Consider the following 18,121-nt stretch of genomic DNA (forward strand, 5'->3'; position numbering starts at 1 on the left):
TTTTTTATTTTTTTTTGTTTACATTGGTTTTCGATTAGTCGACTAATCGAAAAAATAATCGGCAGATTAGTCGACTACCAAATTAGTCATTAGTTGCAGCCCTATTAGACAATGCCTCATGTATTAAACTAAAAGTGAATAGTTGACTGGGTCATTTTGTTTAAACAGTAACGATAGCTAGGTAGCTAACGTTAGCTCACGGAGGTCCCATGGACTAGACTAGAGCGGAGCCTCCTCTGTGTTTACACGGGTAAGGGAGGGGCAGGAGGAGGAGCGGCAGTTTGCAGCTCCGTGTGTCTGAGACAGAAGCCAGCGAGTGAGATCTCTGCTAAGAATTGGATCATGTTTTTCGATCGGTTTTCACGATCGGCGAAAATAAAGCATTATCGGAATTCACCGATCTCATATTTATACTGAATATCGCCCAATACCGATCGCTGGCCGATCGATCGGGGCATCCCTAGTTAAGTGTCTTGCTCAAGGACACTTCGACACACTGCCCGGGAATCGAACCAGGAACCTCTGGATTACCAGACGACTCTACCTCCCGAGCCACTGTCATAGTATCCAGAGTTAGACTGTCTGTATGAGAGGTGCTATACAAATAAAGTTTATTATTATTAATATTATTATTACCCAGTTGCTCCGGAAATACCACTTTTACATGTTTGTCGACTGAACAGATTCAACTATTCAATCAGGCGACACAAACCTATGACTAATTGGTCAACAAAGAATGTTAAATTCTTAAGTCAAAGACAACCCTAATATACAGTGCACAGGACAAAGACGGCCTATGCAATACGTATCAAATGAAGAACAGAGCATCCATCTGTGATGCTTTTCATCCGGCACTCAGAAGACTAGTCGAAAATATGACTAGAAGAATAAGACTATAATATACTGTATACAACTAGAAGACTAAAAGATATATAAGACTACAAGATATAAGACTAGAAGATATAAGACGGCCTATGCGATACGTATCAAATGAAGGACAGGGCATCCATCTGTGATGCAGCCTGTTCTCTGCTGTTGTTCCTTTTCACCGGGTGCTCCTGCAGTGTGGTGAGCTCCTCTCTAGCGTGGCCGCCAACCTTGGGGCGACAAGAGATGCAGCCTCCTAAAAGCCCCTTAGTCAGGAGTTTTGAGATGCAGCCTCCTAAAAGCCCCACGTCAGGAGTTTTGGCTCGAGTGATCACTGTCGGCTGACTGGGGCTTTGTGCTCACGAATGGGCCCTGCTCTCTTCTTGCAGTGCAGTGCTTTCTTCAAACAGCCAGTGGAGGCTACTCTGGGTCAGCTCTGAGTCAGGCTGTCTGACAGGGTGGGGAAAAACACGAGGTGGAGAACTACTTCAGATTCGGTGCCCATGAATCTGAGGAAGACTACAAGACATAAGACTAGAAGATATGACTAGAAGACTATTATATATAAGGCTAAACGATATAAGACTAGAACACTAGAAGATATACAACTATAATATATAAGACTAGAAGATATAGGACTAGAAGACTAGAATATATAAGACTAGAATATATATAAGACTAGAAGACTAGAAGCCCTATGCCTAATGAATCTAATGATTGCCTTGGCTTTGACAGCAGTCAGGCTAGGAGAGGCTGGATTAAAAGCACATTTCTTACTAAAATGTCTATTTTTACAATGTCAAAGCCGTGTGTTTGTGACATACCCTGTAAGCCCTGTAGCATGAGTTTTGAATGGTTCCGTCTCTAAAAGCCACGCTAGCTACGGGTCGCACTCCAGAACTGAAATACAGAGTGTCATGAGAGTACTGGTCAGAGCTAAGACTCTTAGCTAAGAAGCAGAGAGAGGGGGTCCTAATGTAATTAATAGAAAGCACCATGGCTGCATGGTGCCTCATTAGTTTGGATCTAGGTCAGAATGGTCAGATGCCCGTTGAAGCTCTTTATGAATGAATGCACTCGCACCTAAATGTGTGTGTGTGCGTATGTGTGCACGTCAGTCAGACAGAGGGGCAGGGTAGCTTAATCTCCTGTACTGGGAATAACAAGTCCAAGTGAGACGGCGGACATGCGCAGCTCGTGGCCAAAATGCCCCTGGCCAGGCTCAAGCTGGCCAGCAGGAGATGAATGAGCTTTGAGCTATTGTCCCATTGTGGCGTTTTGGGCTAGTAGGTGACAAGCACATTGATGAGGGAGCTGGGGGGGTACTCTCAAAAGGGTCAATGACCGCTCATAGTGGGCCAACGGATAGGGTGACTTTGTTAGAGGCAAAACACAAGCTGAAGGACAATGAACAGGGGAAAAGTCAGGTGGGCACTGGAAGACCAAGACTGTCCTCCACTGACATTCCAAGTCAAGTCAACCAACTGTAGGGATGAGAAAACATTAGGGGTGTAAAGGTACACGTATATCCGTACCGAACTGTTTCAGTACTGGACCTTAGGTTCAGTACAGCCGTGTACCGAATTAATACAACGGTATGTTAACCACTAACGACCGCACGTGTAGAACTTTTTTTTGCATGCAGAATTTAATTAAAAACTCCAAGTTCACCCCTTCCCAAAATATTATTTGCACAAAGGGCCGGGTGTTCGTTCAACACACACACAACACTGAGAGATTACCTGTAATTTAGCATAGCTTCATAGTGTGGCGAAAAGCCCTACAAGTACAATTAGTTACTGCACACTACATCACCCCTTATTGGAACATGGAAAGACAAACTTTCCCCCACTGTACCGAAAACCCGTACCGAACCGTGACTTCAAAACCGAGGTACGTACCGAACCGTGGTTTTTGTGTACCATTACACCCCTAGAAAACATATCAAAATGCAATATATGGCGATATACAAAAACCGCAACAATACGTATCGTGGGGCAGAATTTTTGCAATATCAGCTGCATTTTATTCTTCCGTAGTAGTAACCACAAATTAGATGACTCCCTTATCACTCTCACCAGATCTGTCACCCAGTGATAAATCTTTTGTTTACATGTTCAGCCATTGTTAGAAAAATGCATGACTTGGGAAATAAATACATAATTCTGCACATCGTTGCCATTGAACTTTTATTCGACCGTATCACGGTTGTATTGAATCATGAACCACATATTGTGTATTGAATCATAGTGCGAGATAAACTAGGGCTGACCTTCGAAGCTTTTTTTGGCAATCGAAGCTTCGGGGCAGAGCTTCGATTTTTATTCGAAGCTTCAAAAAAATATATATGTAATTTAAAAAAAAAAAATTATTTGTTTCATCTTATGTTGTGGGGACTTGTACAGCACTTTGGTAAACTTTGTTGTTTTTAAATGTGCTCTATAAATAAAGTGGATTGGATTAATTAATTAAGTAGCCCCTTTCGTGACTGTGACAACAAGATTTCACTCGGCTGCCCTGCCTGGGTGCAGTGGGGCTGCTCTCACAGCCAACGACATGACATTACATAATTCGTCTATCAAGCAAACAATTATATAAATATTTATATGTAGTTGATAGAGACAAAGGCAGAATTCGACTTAACACTTTGGCTGCCATGGGTTAAATTCATTATCAACCGTAGGTTGCCGGCTCTATTTGTCTATAGAGAAAGTCCCCTTCTTTGCAGGGCTATAACTTTTTAAATTCTATTGCTACATTGCCATTATTAGGGCCCATTCAAAGTCCTATATGTATTGTTCATTGTGTAGCAACGTTAAACTTTTTCATTCACATATTCATAGTAAAGTATGGTCTAATGTATAAGTATGTTTTCATCTCTTTCTGCAGCTTTCTCCAGAACGTGATCTATAGCCCCAAATACATTATATTGATGATGCAATACAGTTTTATGGCAATCAGCGCGATATAAAAAATTCCAACTAGATGTACTTCTAGAAGTTACTACACGTCATCTGATGGTGACCGGATGGGCTAGGGGGCGTTTATAATTCCGTGGGCAGCGTTATACCAATCATCTAATGTGGGTCAAATGTTGATAATAGCAGTTAGTATCGAAGACGGTAATTTTACACGCTAAAACTCACCCCAGTCTCCGCGCGCCGTTGGGCGATCATCGTAGAGTAGAAATTTTACCATTATGGGATGTCGATTTACCCGGTCCATCTCCAGCTTGTATAATGGTATATACGTCCAAATCATGTTGTTTATCGAGTTATTGGCAATCGATCGCTATGTAGTGTGTCGAAATGGAGCCTGGGGACCTATAGCGAGTGCCCGGAAGTAATACGGCCGACCAGCACAACCTCTACGGCACTTCCTGTTAAGCGATTGCGCCGATCGGCCACCAGATGGCGCTCCTGAACCGCCAGAGAGCTCAGTGGGTCCTCCTGGTGGATCTCAGGCCAGCGGAGGGGAAATATGAATCCGATCCCAGATTTTTGAAATATTGATATTAAAGACGCTGTAAAGCGTCTTCGGCAACTTGAGCATGGCCGGGAATGACGTGTTTAGGCGTTTTCCGGCAGCCAAAGTGTTAATTAAGCACGTTTTATTAAGACATATTTTTATATATGGGTCGGGACACTTTAAAAAAGCAGCACAATGAACACAAATCTGTCCGACATAGTCTTAAATAACAAACGGCATTGCTTCGCTTCTTCGTCGACATGTCTGCTGCACATGTCCTTGTTGTTTTCAACACAGATAATCTCCACGTGCTTGTTGTAGAGAGGTGGAGTCGAGGCGCCGCTTACTTTCGTTTCATTGGAATGGAGGCGCAAGATTTTGGAGGCAAAAGAAATTTTATTTTTTATTTTTATTTTTTTACTTCGATTTTTTTTTATGTTCGAAGCTTGTGCCATCGAACAAAGCTTCGAAGTATTTAAGACAGCCCTAGAGATAACTCTCATCCCAAACTAATAGCTTAGTCAAGTAATAGTATTCGCTTGTCAATTGAATATACAAACCTGTAAAATTGTATTTTCCACATTATTGTATTTGTGCAAAATCAATGTAATCGTGTAGAAGGAGGACCTCATTAGTGCTTATTAAAGTCTTACTGAACTATGAGCCTGACATGCCCTCCATCACATTCGGGTAGAATGCAGTAGAACTGGCCAAATTCAATGCAAGCTGAGCAGCATATCATTTTTGATGTTTTTTCCCCCCAACATCGTAAAAAAAATAAAATAAAAACACAGATTAACCACCATATATATATACATGTATATAAACTGATGTTAGTATATAATATGGATTTGGGTCAGGTGATTGACAGGTGATGACCATTGCATAACATTCTACTTACTTAAAAACTCTTTGGTTGCTCTCGAAGTTTGTTTTCAGCCTAATGATGGCTTGCTTCACTGATAGTGACAGCTCTTTGGACCTCATTATTGAGAGTTGACAGCAACTATTCAATTTAAATAAATATTATTAATAGTGACTGACACAGCTGCATATCTGCTATAGATGTATTGGTTTATTGAAATCATTAATAGTGACTGACACAGCTGCATATCTGCTGTATTGGATGTATTAGTTTATTGAAATAAACATGAATAGATGCATGTCCACTATTTTATTACTGTACTATGCTAAAACCACAGATTAACAATTAGTCTACAACGATGCACAGTGTCCACAATTTGTTTTGATAGTAAATTAGTTGACTATTCTATGAAACCCCTAGCGTCCAAGAGAAGTTAATCAAAAAAATAGTGCAGGGGGTCTTTAAGCACCCGATCTGCCATCATCACTAAGAAGAACCCAATATCCTGAGGGGGAAGTGCAGTCCCTTGTGTCCGGATCACTTCTCTGCACTGTGCAGTGCTACGTCTTTCATCTTAGAGCAAACACAAACAAGCAGTTACTATGGGACGATATGACTGGAGGCCTTAATTCCCAAGTTAGTCATAAAGGGGATGCAAGCTCAGGCTGGAAGTTGCACACACAGCTTCTCTGTCCCTCAGTATGTGTGGTGCACACATGCAAGAGTAGGGCTGGGAGATATACCGAATATGAAGGTATAACGTCATGGATCCGTGTAAAGGAATGGATTTTTACAATACCATCATCCATGATATATACATATGAAATATATATATATATATATATATATATATATATATAAATATCAAAAAAAAAAATATTTTTTAAATACATAAATAAATACACAAAAAAATTCATTGCAGCAGTATTACAAAGGAAAAAGAACACATGCTATTTTAAATAAAACAGCACCGTGACATTTGTATTACAAAATACTGTTACCATAAAAACCCAGCCCTATGTACGAATACACAACACTGTAGACCTGTTCAGAAGATTCCATTGCTAGGGGAATAGCTTTGCCCCCAGTGTATTTCCTGTCAGCTATTGTCTTAGCAAACACTGTAATAGGAAATAAACATGGTCTCCATTTAGAATGTTTATGAAAAGGTCTGTATTATGATCACATGTATCATTGACAACAGCTCGAATGAGTTTTAGTAATAATAATAATAATAATAATAATAATAACTTTATTTGTTATTTGTTTATTTTCATACAGAGGTTGCAGTTCAAAGTACAGTAAAAAATACAGGCATATGATGAGCGAGCATAGCAAGGTATGGTAAATCAGTGTTTTACATTAGGATCTAGCATCCTAATAGGCTCTCTATTCAGTAATACAAGTAATAAAATAGTTTAAAATGATTAAGTTTAAAAATAGTTTAAAACTAATAAAATAGAACGGACATACAACAGTAAAAAATACAGGTATAAGCAAGCATAAAAATTTAAAATGTAAATAGCAAGGTTACATTAAAAAGTGTGATAAGATTGTTCAATCAGATGAAAATGGCCCAGCTAGGAGAATCAACCTTGGGTAGGCGTGCCGGTGAGGTTCACGATAATCACAATTTTGCTTGCATGTTTGATCCCCAAAAGGGGAATGAGGGTTATTGTGTATGTTATTATCTTGTAATACAATTGTTGTGATGCTAGTATTTAATTAGAAATATTCTTTTTGAAATACTGCTACAAGGAACACATTTAAGAAGTAAGAATATTGATTGAATAGGTGTGTTTTTAGTCGACAGGAAAATTGGGCAGGTTTCAGCTGTCCCGACTGTGGTGGGAAGTTAGTTCTACCATTGTAGAGTGTGGACAATAGCCTGCTTCGCTTTGATGACCCCCTAGGAGCCTGAATTACCAATAGGAATTGGTCTGTCTCAAGCGGCCAGAAGATGCAGAGCGTAGCTGGGTCTTGAGGGTATGTAATTAGACCATTGACCGGAGGTAGGAGCGAGCAGTTCCCCTTGCTATATAAATATACAGTATATAAATAAATATATAATAATTTATAATATTATAATTATTTATAATTAAATATATATTATAATATATATTATTTATATATTATTTAATTATTTAATAAGATATATTGTGGGCAACGGTATATTAAAATCCATACCTTTGCATGGATATATGACAGTATAAGGTACCCCCAGCCCTACGAGGTCATCTACACAGATTCCAGTATGCAAAAAGACACATTTCAATCACATTGTAACATGGCCAAAATAGAATAGCTCTCTTCTACTTGGGTCACATGTCCCGCTCTTAGCTATAAGTCGACAAGATAACCGCACTAACTAACTACCATGTCCATCTATATCGTGGTGGCTAGTAGGTTAATCCGTCTCATATGCGTCCCAAGCTGTCTGCTGCACTAAAGCGGGTCAGCAGGAGAACTCGGTGTGACAGATGGGATGAGCAATGTGGTGCGATGATGACACCAGACAACAATGGCTGGCTAGTAGTAGCGCTTGGCTACTTGATGTATAACATCATGTATATCGTATTCCTTCATAGCAGCCTGTGTTGTTCGAATACCTCAAAATAAGAGGTTTATGTCAACTAGCGACCTCAGCCAATACGCATCCCTCACATTTAGCGCTAACATGAGCTAAATCGACCTGCACGGATGCCTAACCTAGTCACTAGAATAGACCTCTCACGGGGGACATGTTTCCTGGTTTCTCACTAGAATAGACCTCTCACAGGGAACGTGTTTCCTGGTTTCTCACTAGAATAGACCTCTCACGGGGGACGTGTTTCCTGGTTTCTCACTAGAATAGACCTCTCACGGGGGACGTGTTTCCTGGTTTCTCACTAGAATAGACCTCTCACGGGGACGTGTTTCCTGGTTTCTCACTAGAATAGACCTCTCACGGAGGACGTGTTTCCTGGTTTCTCACTAGAATAGACCTCTCACGGGGGACGCGTTTCCTGGTTTCTCACTAGAATAGACCTCTCACGGGGACGTGTTTCCTGGTTTCTCACTAGAATAGACCTCTCACGGGGGACGTGTTTCCTGGTTTCTCACTAGAATAGACCTCTCACGGGACGTGTTTCCTGGTTTCTCACTAGAATAGCCCTCTCAGCCTCTCTCACGGGGGACGTGTTTCCTGGTTTCTCACTAGAGTAGACCTCTCACGGGGGACGTGTTTCCTGGTTTCTCACTAGAATAGCCCTCTCTCACGGGGGACGTGTTTCCTGGTTTCTCCCGAGGCTCCAGTCTTTGCTGCAGCTATAGGGAAATTAACGCACTATTAACAGATCGCTCCTTACTACTCACACAGCTGTGGTCCCGTGAATAAAACAAGTCTAAAATATACATTTATCTCTCCGACAAGGCAGTGCATTTTACATTTTAATCGGCAATTATATATATATATTTGCTAGCCAAAACTAGCTTAGCGTTGCGGATCAGGTCACCCGACGTCACCAGCGTCAGTCCATTTTCTGCAACATCCGGCCATTTAGGGTTAGCAAGTAGGCTTTTAATAAAGATTTGGAACGTTAACTAAACATTAATAAAAATATCGAGACGCAATTGTCGCCATTAATCCCACACGTAGTATCAATGACTAAATTACTGGTAAACGGTAGAGGGAAATACCGTTAATTTCTGCCATATAGGGGGGGGGGGGGCTTGTCATAATGACGTGCCCGCGTGAGAGGTCCATTCGACCTGGAACCCAACTTCAGCTGTCAATCATTTATATTAACACTTTCACACTACCAAAACGGTTAACCCTTTCACTGCCACACAACCAAAACGGTTAACCCTTTCACTGCCACACGACAGCCGGTTAGCCCTTTCACTGCCACACGGGGTCACGACAGAAGGTTAACCCTTTAATGTTGTGTGATAGTAAAGGGTTAACCTTCTGTCGTGTGGCAGTGAAAGGGTTCAGAGCTCTCCCACTGTAAACTTCAGCTGTCAATCATTTAACACAGACACGGCCCGCCTCCTCCTGTCGCCCATGACGTCCTAAACGCAGTGACTTCAGCCACACCGGCACGGCGGCTACTAGCGAACAACAACGTTCACACACACGACACCGGTTAACAGAATGTACATCGATATACTAACATTAATACAAACAACAGAAAGGGGGCATAACGTTAGCACACAGCGAAGCATATTAAAAAATAATTCAAGTGACTCACCAACACAGCCGTCTACTCTCGACAACCTGACAGCTAAGTTCATGTCAGTTAGCAAAGGACGACAGCATCGCTTGCTAGCTTGTATAAGCTTTACTTTTAGCCGGCTTGCTTGCTAAACGTGGCTCTGAGCACACACAAAAACAAGTCTTACCCCGAATACGATTTCCCGTTGAAGCATATCTTAAGACTGCACCCGTTGGCGGAACTGTCAAATGTAGCTGCGTGTTCTTGTCCTTGAGAAATGCGTGGCCATGCACTACCAGGGGCTCAACTCCATTCACTTCACTTGGCTGCTGCACCCGAGAGAACGCTGACAGCAGCGGTTGTGCTGCTAGAGAACAAATGAGGCGACTGACCGCAGCGCACTGCCGTTTTGGTAGCGGCTTTTCCAGCTACAACAAGTAGCCATGCGAGGGCGCTGTTGTTGATTGATTGATTGAAAACTTTATTAACAGATTGCAGAAGGGTACAGTACAGTACAGCTCAATACATACAATTGTTAAGGGGATGCAGACCAGAGAAAGACTTTCGTCTTGTTTACATCAGGGTCCCCCATTTTCAATTCATCATAACATATATGACATATCTATACATTTATGACATATCAGATTTGCAAATACAGTACTGTTTGTGATACCAAAAGAGTCCAGAAAAGAGAGTATATACATTTGACGTAGAAACTGCACATTGGAGGGGGGGGGGGGGGGGGGGTGACTGTACATTGGAGGTGGTTGTTGCCGCACAGAGCCAGAGACATAAAGATTCGATTCAAATGTAGTATCATCATCAGAATCAGGGGCGGCACGGTGGTGTAGTGGTTAACGCTGTCGCCTCACAGCAAGAAGGTCCAGGGTTCGATTCCCGCTTGGGGATCAGGTTTCCATGGTGGGGTATCTCCCAGGCCCTTCTGTGTGGAGTTTGCATGTTCTCCCCGTGCTTGCAAGGGTTTCCCCCCCGATAAGATAAACCCAATGGAAAAACATGCACAACAACAGATCGCTAACGCTGTGGCGTCCTTGACGAAGACGGACAGGAGCACTTGGATTGGTCCCCTGGCGCGGCTCACGTTGACGCCTGTCTGCTCCCGGCTGCCCTTGGGGGTGAAGGACGACGGGATGGGTAATCGCAGAGACGAATCGCATCGGCGATTCTAAAGAGACAATGCATGCGTGTGTGTTCCGGTGTGTGTGCTAAAAACTAACCGCTGTGTGTGTACCGCTAAAACATTGAGTGTTGTTGCATGCCGAATAAAGACCTCTGCAACAGGTCCTGCATTATAAAAGAAATTGCCAAGTAGTTTTCACATACGGGGAATTTGATTTGGTCGTTTTCAGGTGCAACATTAACGGACAGATAATAAAATAAAAAGGTGGAATAAAATAAAATGGAATATAAACTAAATTAAGATTGAAATAGAATATAATCTAATTATGAAATAAAAATAGGCCAGGGCTGTAGGCCTACAACTAAAATAAAAAGGTGGAATAAAATAAAATGGGATATAAACTAAATTAAATAGAAGCACAATAGAATAGAATATAAATACAAGTAAAAAAAAAAAAAAGGCCAGGGCTGTACAACTGTGCAAGATGTGGTCAAGTATATATGTAACGGATGGTATCGTGAAGCGCAATCAAGAAGGGCTGGGGTGAGTAGCAGTGCCAGGATGGTATCGTGAAGCACAGTCACGAAGGGCTGGGGTGAGTAGCGGTGCTATGGGTTAAACTCACTCTCACATCCTCAAAAGACGCATAGACACGGTACAAAGAAGTGAATTCACCTCTTGCACGTGGCGTGGCAGACCCGTGTTCAAATCTCCCTCGGGGCATTGAAGTTTGAGGTGACGTTGTCACAACCGTTACATACAACACTAATTAGAATCAAAATAACAATACAGTGGGATGGGATATTTATCAGGGCTGTGCAATTGGGCAGTTGTGTGCAAAAGTATGAATAGTGAAGTATGAACAAGTATGTTTTGATTGTATATACAAGTATATAGTCCAGTAGGGGTGTGTTAATGTAATACAGTGGGGGGTGTCAGTGGGGGTACCGAGCCTTGTTGATGAGGCTTGCTGCAGAGGGGAAGAAACTGTTCTTGTGGCGTGAGGTTTTGGCCCTGATGGACCGCAGCCTCCTGCCAGTGTCTCAAACAGATTGTGACCGAATTCATTCTCTTTGGATCAAATAGAAAACTCAGCAAGGCCAACGGCTTCTCTGTTACAGTGGGTGACATTATTGTCACAAGGAAAGATGGAATTACCTACCTGGGTTCCATCCTAGAGGCAAATCTTTCATGTGACAAAATGGCAACCAATGTAATAAAAAAAGTCAAACAACGAACAAGATTCTTGTACCGGATCTCCTCTCTGGTAAACAAGAATACCTTGAAGACTCTAACAGGAGCACTCATTCAAGGATACTACGACTATGCTTGCACCTCATGGTACCAAAGCACCCCAAAGGCCCTTAAAACAAGGCTACAAACATCACAAAACAAACTGGTCAGACTACTGCTTGGCCTTACTCACAAAACCCACCTTACCCCTGCACATTTTGACAACCTAGGATGGCTTAGAGTAGACGACAGAGTACAGCAACTTGCAATGGGCCTGGTCTACAAGATACACTACACGACTAAGGTACCCATGTACATGTCAAAATACTTCCCAAAGGTCAGTGAATTCCACGTCTACAACACCAGAGGGAGTTCCACAAATCATGTTCAACCCAGATTTGGCTCAAACAAGGGACTAAACACGTTTTGCAATTATGCAACAATAATGTGGAACGCCCTACCCAAAACCGTGAAGGAATGTGAATCCCTACCCTCCATCAAAACCGCTCTCAAAGAGCACCTACGGGTGGCTGCAATTAGGAAACTGGCCCCTGTAAATGTCGGATGTATTTTTTATGACCTCTTTTTACTACACAGTTCTGTATATCTGTTTGTTGTGTATGTCATAAATGTCATGATGAATTGAAAATGGGGGACCCCGATGTAAACAAGACGAAAGTCTTTTTCTGGTCTGCATCCTCTTAGCAGTTTGTTTTGTATTGAGCCGTACTGTATTGTAGTTGTACCCATTCTGCAATCTGTTAATAAAGTTTTCAATCAATCAACCGGGGTGGTAGGGGTCGGCCACAATCTTGCCTGCACACTTCAGGGTTCTGGAGGCGTACAGGTCCTGGAGAGATGGCAGATTGCAGCCGATGTTCAGCTCCCACTTGAGGTCATGGGAGATGATAGTTCCTAAGAAGTGGAAGGACTCCACAGTGTCCACTGGGGAGTCACACAGGGTGATAGGGTTGAGTGGGGCTTGGGTCCTTCTGTAGTCCACAACCATCTCCAGTGTCTTAAGAGCGTTGAGCTCCAGATTGTTCTGGCTGCACCAGGTCACCAGATGGTCAATCTCCCACCTGTAGGTAGACTCATCCCTGCCAGAGATGAGTCCAATGAGGGTGGTGTCGTCCGCGAACTTCAGGAGCTTGACGGACTTGTGACTGGAGGTGCAGCTGTTGGTGTACAAGGAGAAGAGAAGAGGGGAAAGAACACAGCCTTGGGGGGAACCCGTACTGATGGTCCGGGTGCTGGAGGACGAAGTGGAGTGCCATGTTGACAGCGTCGTCTATAGACCTGTTGGCTCTGTAGGCGAACTGCAGGAGGTCCAGGAGAGGGTCTGTGATTGATTTGAGGTGTGTAAGCACAAGTTGCTCCAAAGATTGTATCACCACAGCGGTCAGGGCGACAGGCAGCACAAGTACACTACAATGAGGTTGAAGTTGGTATCTAACCAAAGAGTGCAAATGTAGCAGTAAAATGCAATAGCAACTTACAATGTACAAGTGATTAAACAGGAGGATAAATAAATGAATACCATGAATGAATGAATGAATGAAAACTTTATTTAACAGATTGCAGAATGGGTACAATACAGTACGGCTCAATACATACAATTGTTAAGGGGATGCAGACCTGAGAAAGACGTTTGTCTTGTTTCCATCAGGGTCCCCCATTTTCAATTCATATAGACATATATGACATACATGACATACAGATAGTCAGTACTGCTACATCTATACATTTATGACATACCAGATTTGCAAATACAGTACTGTTTGTGATACAGAAGGAGTCAAGAAAAGGGAGTATATACATTTGACGTAGAAACTGTACATTGGAGGAGGTTGGGTGGGGGGGATTGGGTACATTGGGATATTGACAACCATACTGGGTAATTTACATTGGAGGTGGTTGGGGGGGGGGGGGGGGGGGGGCGGGGGGCACACTGTATAAACAAGTAACACTGTACATTGAGGGGGGGGGGGAGGAGACACTGTACAAACAAACACAATTGTACATTGAACTATTGACAAAACCATACTAGGTAAATGACTGTACATTGGAGGGGGTTGGGTTAGGATATTTACAGGGGCCAGTGTTGAATTGCAGTCTCCCGTAGGTGTCCCTTGAGAGAGGTTTTGAAAGTGGGTAGTGATCCACATTCCTTTACAGCTTTGGGTAGGGCGTTCCACATTGATGTGGCATAATTGCGAAACGTGTTTAGTCCCTTATTTGAGCCGAATCTGGGTTTAACATGATTTGTGGAGCTCCCTCTGGTGTTGTGATCGTGGTATTCACTGACCTTTGGGAAGTATTTTGACATGTACATGGGTACCTTGGTCGTGTAGTGTATCTTGTAGACCAGGCCCATTGCAAGTTGTTGTACTCTGTCGTCTACTCTAAGCCATCCTAGGTTGTCGAAGTGGGCAGGGGTGAGGTGGGTTCTAGGAGTAAGGTCAAGCAGTAGTCTGACCAGTTTGTTTTGAGATGTTTGTAATTTTGTTTTTAGCGCCTTTGAGGTGCTTTGGTACCATGAGGTGCAAGCATAGTCGTAGTACCCCTGAATGAGTGCTCCTGCCAGAGTCTTCAGGGTGTTCTTGTTTACCAGAGAGGAGATCCGGTACAAGAATCGAGTTCGTTGGTTGACTTTTTTTATTACATTGGATGCCATTTTGTCACAGGAGAGATTAGCCTCTAGGATGGAACCCAGGTAGGTAATTTCATCTTTCCTTGTGACAATATTGTCACCCACTGTAACTGAGAAGCCGTCGGTCTTGCTGAGTTTGTTATTTGAACCGAAGAGAATGGACTCTGTTTTGCCCATGTGTAATGATAGTTTGTTATCAGCGAGCCATATGCAGATTCTGCCTAGTTCCGAGCTGAGGGTTTTTTCAACCTGTAACTTGTTCTTGTCAGAGACCAGCAGGGCTGAGTCGTCCGCAAACAGGAACAAGTTGCAGTCACAAGCTGACGACATGTCATTTGCATAAATTAGGAACAGTAGCGGTCCTAGTATGCTTCCTTGTGGAACACCACAGCTCACTGTGAGGGGGGGGGGATAGGGTACCGTTTACCTCCACCATCTGTTCCCTCCCCTCAAGGTAGGATTGCATCCAGCTCACTGATAGACTATCAAAACCAATTGCTTTTAGCTTGTCAATCAGAATGGAGTGATTGACCGTGTCAAAGGCCTTTTGTAGGTCCAGCATGACCATGCCGCAGTATTTGCCTGCGTCCACCTCTTGTTTGATGTGGTCATTCAAATAGAGAAGGCATGTGTCAGTGGAGTGGGATGTTCTGAAGCCAGATTGGAATTCGTAGATTAGATTTTTTTCCGCTAGGTACTTTTCGACCTGTTCGTAGACTATTTTTTCCATGACTTTCGAGATGGAGGTGAGAATAGAAACAGGGCGGTAGTTGCCTGGGTCTAATTTGCTGCCCTTTTTGTGCAGAGGGGTCACCCTCGCAATTTTGAAGTCCTTGGGGACGTGTCCCTGTTTTATGGAGAGGTTTATTATGTGTGTGATGATTGGTGTGATGGCGGCTGCTGAGTCTCTGAGGAATTTGGAGGGGATGTTGTCATGGCCAGTGGCCTTGTTAGGTTGGAGGGCGCTCAGTTTATTGAGTACCTCATCTGTTGTTACCATTTCCAGCTTGAAGTCGTCCTTGCGGACCCCTAGGTTTTTGTAGTAAGCTACTATGTGTTCTACCCCATAAAGCCCTGAGTGGGAGGGTAGTTTGTTTACCAGTGTTGTGGCTATGTTTGTGAAGAAAATGTTTAAGTAATTGGCTACATCCAGCTTGTCTGTGATGAGCGTGTTGTCAGTTTTTATGTTTATGTTTGAGAATCTGGTTTTAAGTTTTTTACTGCATCCTAGTTGATTATTGAGTAATTTCCAAAGTTCACGTGGTTTGTTTTTGTTTTCCTCAGTTTTGTCATTGATGAAATTCTTTTTTGCAGTTTTGATCATGGAGTTTACGTCGTTTCTTAGTCTGTTTCTTTCTAGTTTGAGTTCAGTCACGTGGGCTTGGAGTTCACTGCTCGTGCTTTTAGTAAGCTTTGACTGACTTTTACGAAACTCAGAGCATTTTTTGTCTCTGGTTTTCATAGCGGCCAGTATTTCGGAGTGCATCCACGGCTCAGCGCGATTTTTTACCCTGGTGGTTCTTAGGGGGGCCATGTCGTTTAGTATTGCTGAGAATTTGGTTTTGAAACCAAGCCATGTTTCGTCAACCAGTGTACCATTGAGTTCATCTGACCAGTCCAGACTCTCCAGTTCAAGGTTGAAGGCCTCGCTAGAGTAGGTTTTGAGGTCTCTAGATGTGACTGTTTTGTGGCAGCCAGCCTTTTGTTTTAGTTTTTTTCGGGTACAGAATATCATATAATGATCACTTAACCCACATGCTATAACCCCTTTATTTGAGATCTTGGACTTGTCGGAGGTCAGAATGAGGTCAATGGTAGTCTGAGTTGATTCACATACACGTGTGGGTTGGGTGATTAGCTGGCTGAGGCCATGCAGATCACAAAACCTACTGAAGGCCTTGAAGACGGGTGCATCTTTTCGTTGCATATCCGTGTTCCAGTCTCCAATAAGAATTTTGTCTACCTCCTCAACTCCAGCTAAACACCCATCCAGTGTATCATAAAAGCCACTATGATCTGGCGGCCTGTAGACTGTGCCAACCAGTAGGGATTTCGCCCTTTCGAATAGGATTTCCACCCATACAGTTTCAATTGATTTATGATTCAGGTCATTTCTGTTGATGAATTTGGTGTCCTTGTGTATGTACATACAGACACCACCTCCATGTTTGTTCCTATCATTCCTGATTATTGAGTAGTTCTCAATCTCTATCTCTGGATCTTTTACAGAATCGTCGAGCTTAGTTTCTGAGAAGCACAGTATGTTTGCCTTACCATTTATGAATATTTGTTTGATTTCATCCAATTTGTTTTTTAAGCTGTTAATGTTAATGTGAAAAATGTTCAGTCCATTGGCGTTGGTTATTTCATTGATGTTGGCAGGTTCGAAGTATTGTCCGTTTGTGATCTGTTCCTCTGTGTTGTTGTGGGTGGGAAGGGGGGAGGGGGGGGTTGGGTCCCGCGCCGTGCTGGAACAGCAATAATGCTATTCAGATGTATGTACAGTGTTATAATAGTATTATGTACAGTGATACAGGTATAATACACTATAGTAAGGTAGTAGGTAGGTATGGGATGTATACAGGTACAGCAACTTGCAATGGGCCTGGTCTACAAGATACACTACACGACCAAGGTACCCATGTACATGTCAAAATACTTCCCAAAGGTCAGTGAATACCACGATCACAACACCAGAGGGAGCTCCACAAATCATGTTAAACCCAGATTCGGCTAAAACAAGGGACTAAACACGTTTCGCAATTATGCCACATCAATGTGGAACACCCTACCCAAAGCTGTAAAGGAATGTGAATCACTACCCACTTTCAAAAACACTCTCAAAGAACACCTACGGGAGACTGCAATTCGAAACTGGCCCCTGCAAATGTCCTAACCCAACCCCATCCAATGTACAGTAAATGACCAAGTATGGCTTTGTCAATATTCCAATGTACAGTGTACAGTATATTATGATGAATTGAAAATGGGGGACCCTGATGTAAACAAGACGAAAGTCTTTCTCTGGTCTGCATCCCCTTAACAATTGTATGTATTGAGCTGTACTGTACTGTACCTATTCTGCAATCTGTTAATAAAGTTTTCAATCAATCAATCATGTAAAAAGGATTATATGCAGGTATATTCAGGCAGATGTGGATATAATAGAGATGTGTGTGTACAATAATGCTATATATACTGTGTATTTACATTTATCATGTATATATATATATATACTTATATATATATGTTATATGGGTAGACTATGTTTGAGATAGGTTAATGATAACAATGTAAGGCAGTTGTAGACAGTGAAGGCTGTCTGGAGCTCACATCAAAGGGGCATGGGGTCTGTTGAAGTTGGCAATGCTATTTGGGGGTCATTATGGGCCACGTAAGTTTGCAATGTGTACCCATATACATATGTAGTGTGTAATTGCATAGTATAAGTATTTATTATAGGTATGTTCGACTTTATTTTGCCAATGGGAGAGGGTTTTTTCATTGAGCACTTATCTTTATCATTAGGGCACAAGTATCTTGTGTTATTATAATTCAAATAGTGTTTTTTATTTCCTGGTATATCTCTGATTGAGCCAAGACTGATGTTAGCCTATTGTAATTTAATAATATTATAATTATAATGATTGTATTGTAACGTTAAATAGCTAGTAACGTTAATAGTAGTGCCGCAAGCA

The 18,121-nt window shown here is 42.4% G+C and overlaps 1 protein-coding gene across 1 annotated transcript in view; it reads right to left on the bottom strand.

Moving 5' to 3' along the window:
• The window catches only part of gpam (glycerol-3-phosphate acyltransferase, mitochondrial), a 136,439-nt gene extending 126,690 nt beyond the window's left edge, over positions 1-9,749 (bottom strand). The window contains exon 1 of the mRNA XM_084323500.1: positions 9,584-9,749. The gene's annotated coding sequence lies outside the window, so the exon portion shown is untranslated. The remainder of the gene's footprint in view (positions 1-9,583) is intronic.
• Between the last annotated feature and the right edge of the window lie 8,372 nt (positions 9,750-18,121).

The sequence above is a fragment of the Notolepis coatsorum genome, assembly GCF_963971535.1.
Source record: "Notolepis coatsorum genome assembly, chromosome: 10".
Lineage (NCBI taxonomy): Eukaryota > Metazoa > Chordata > Actinopteri > Aulopiformes > Paralepididae > Notolepis > Notolepis coatsorum.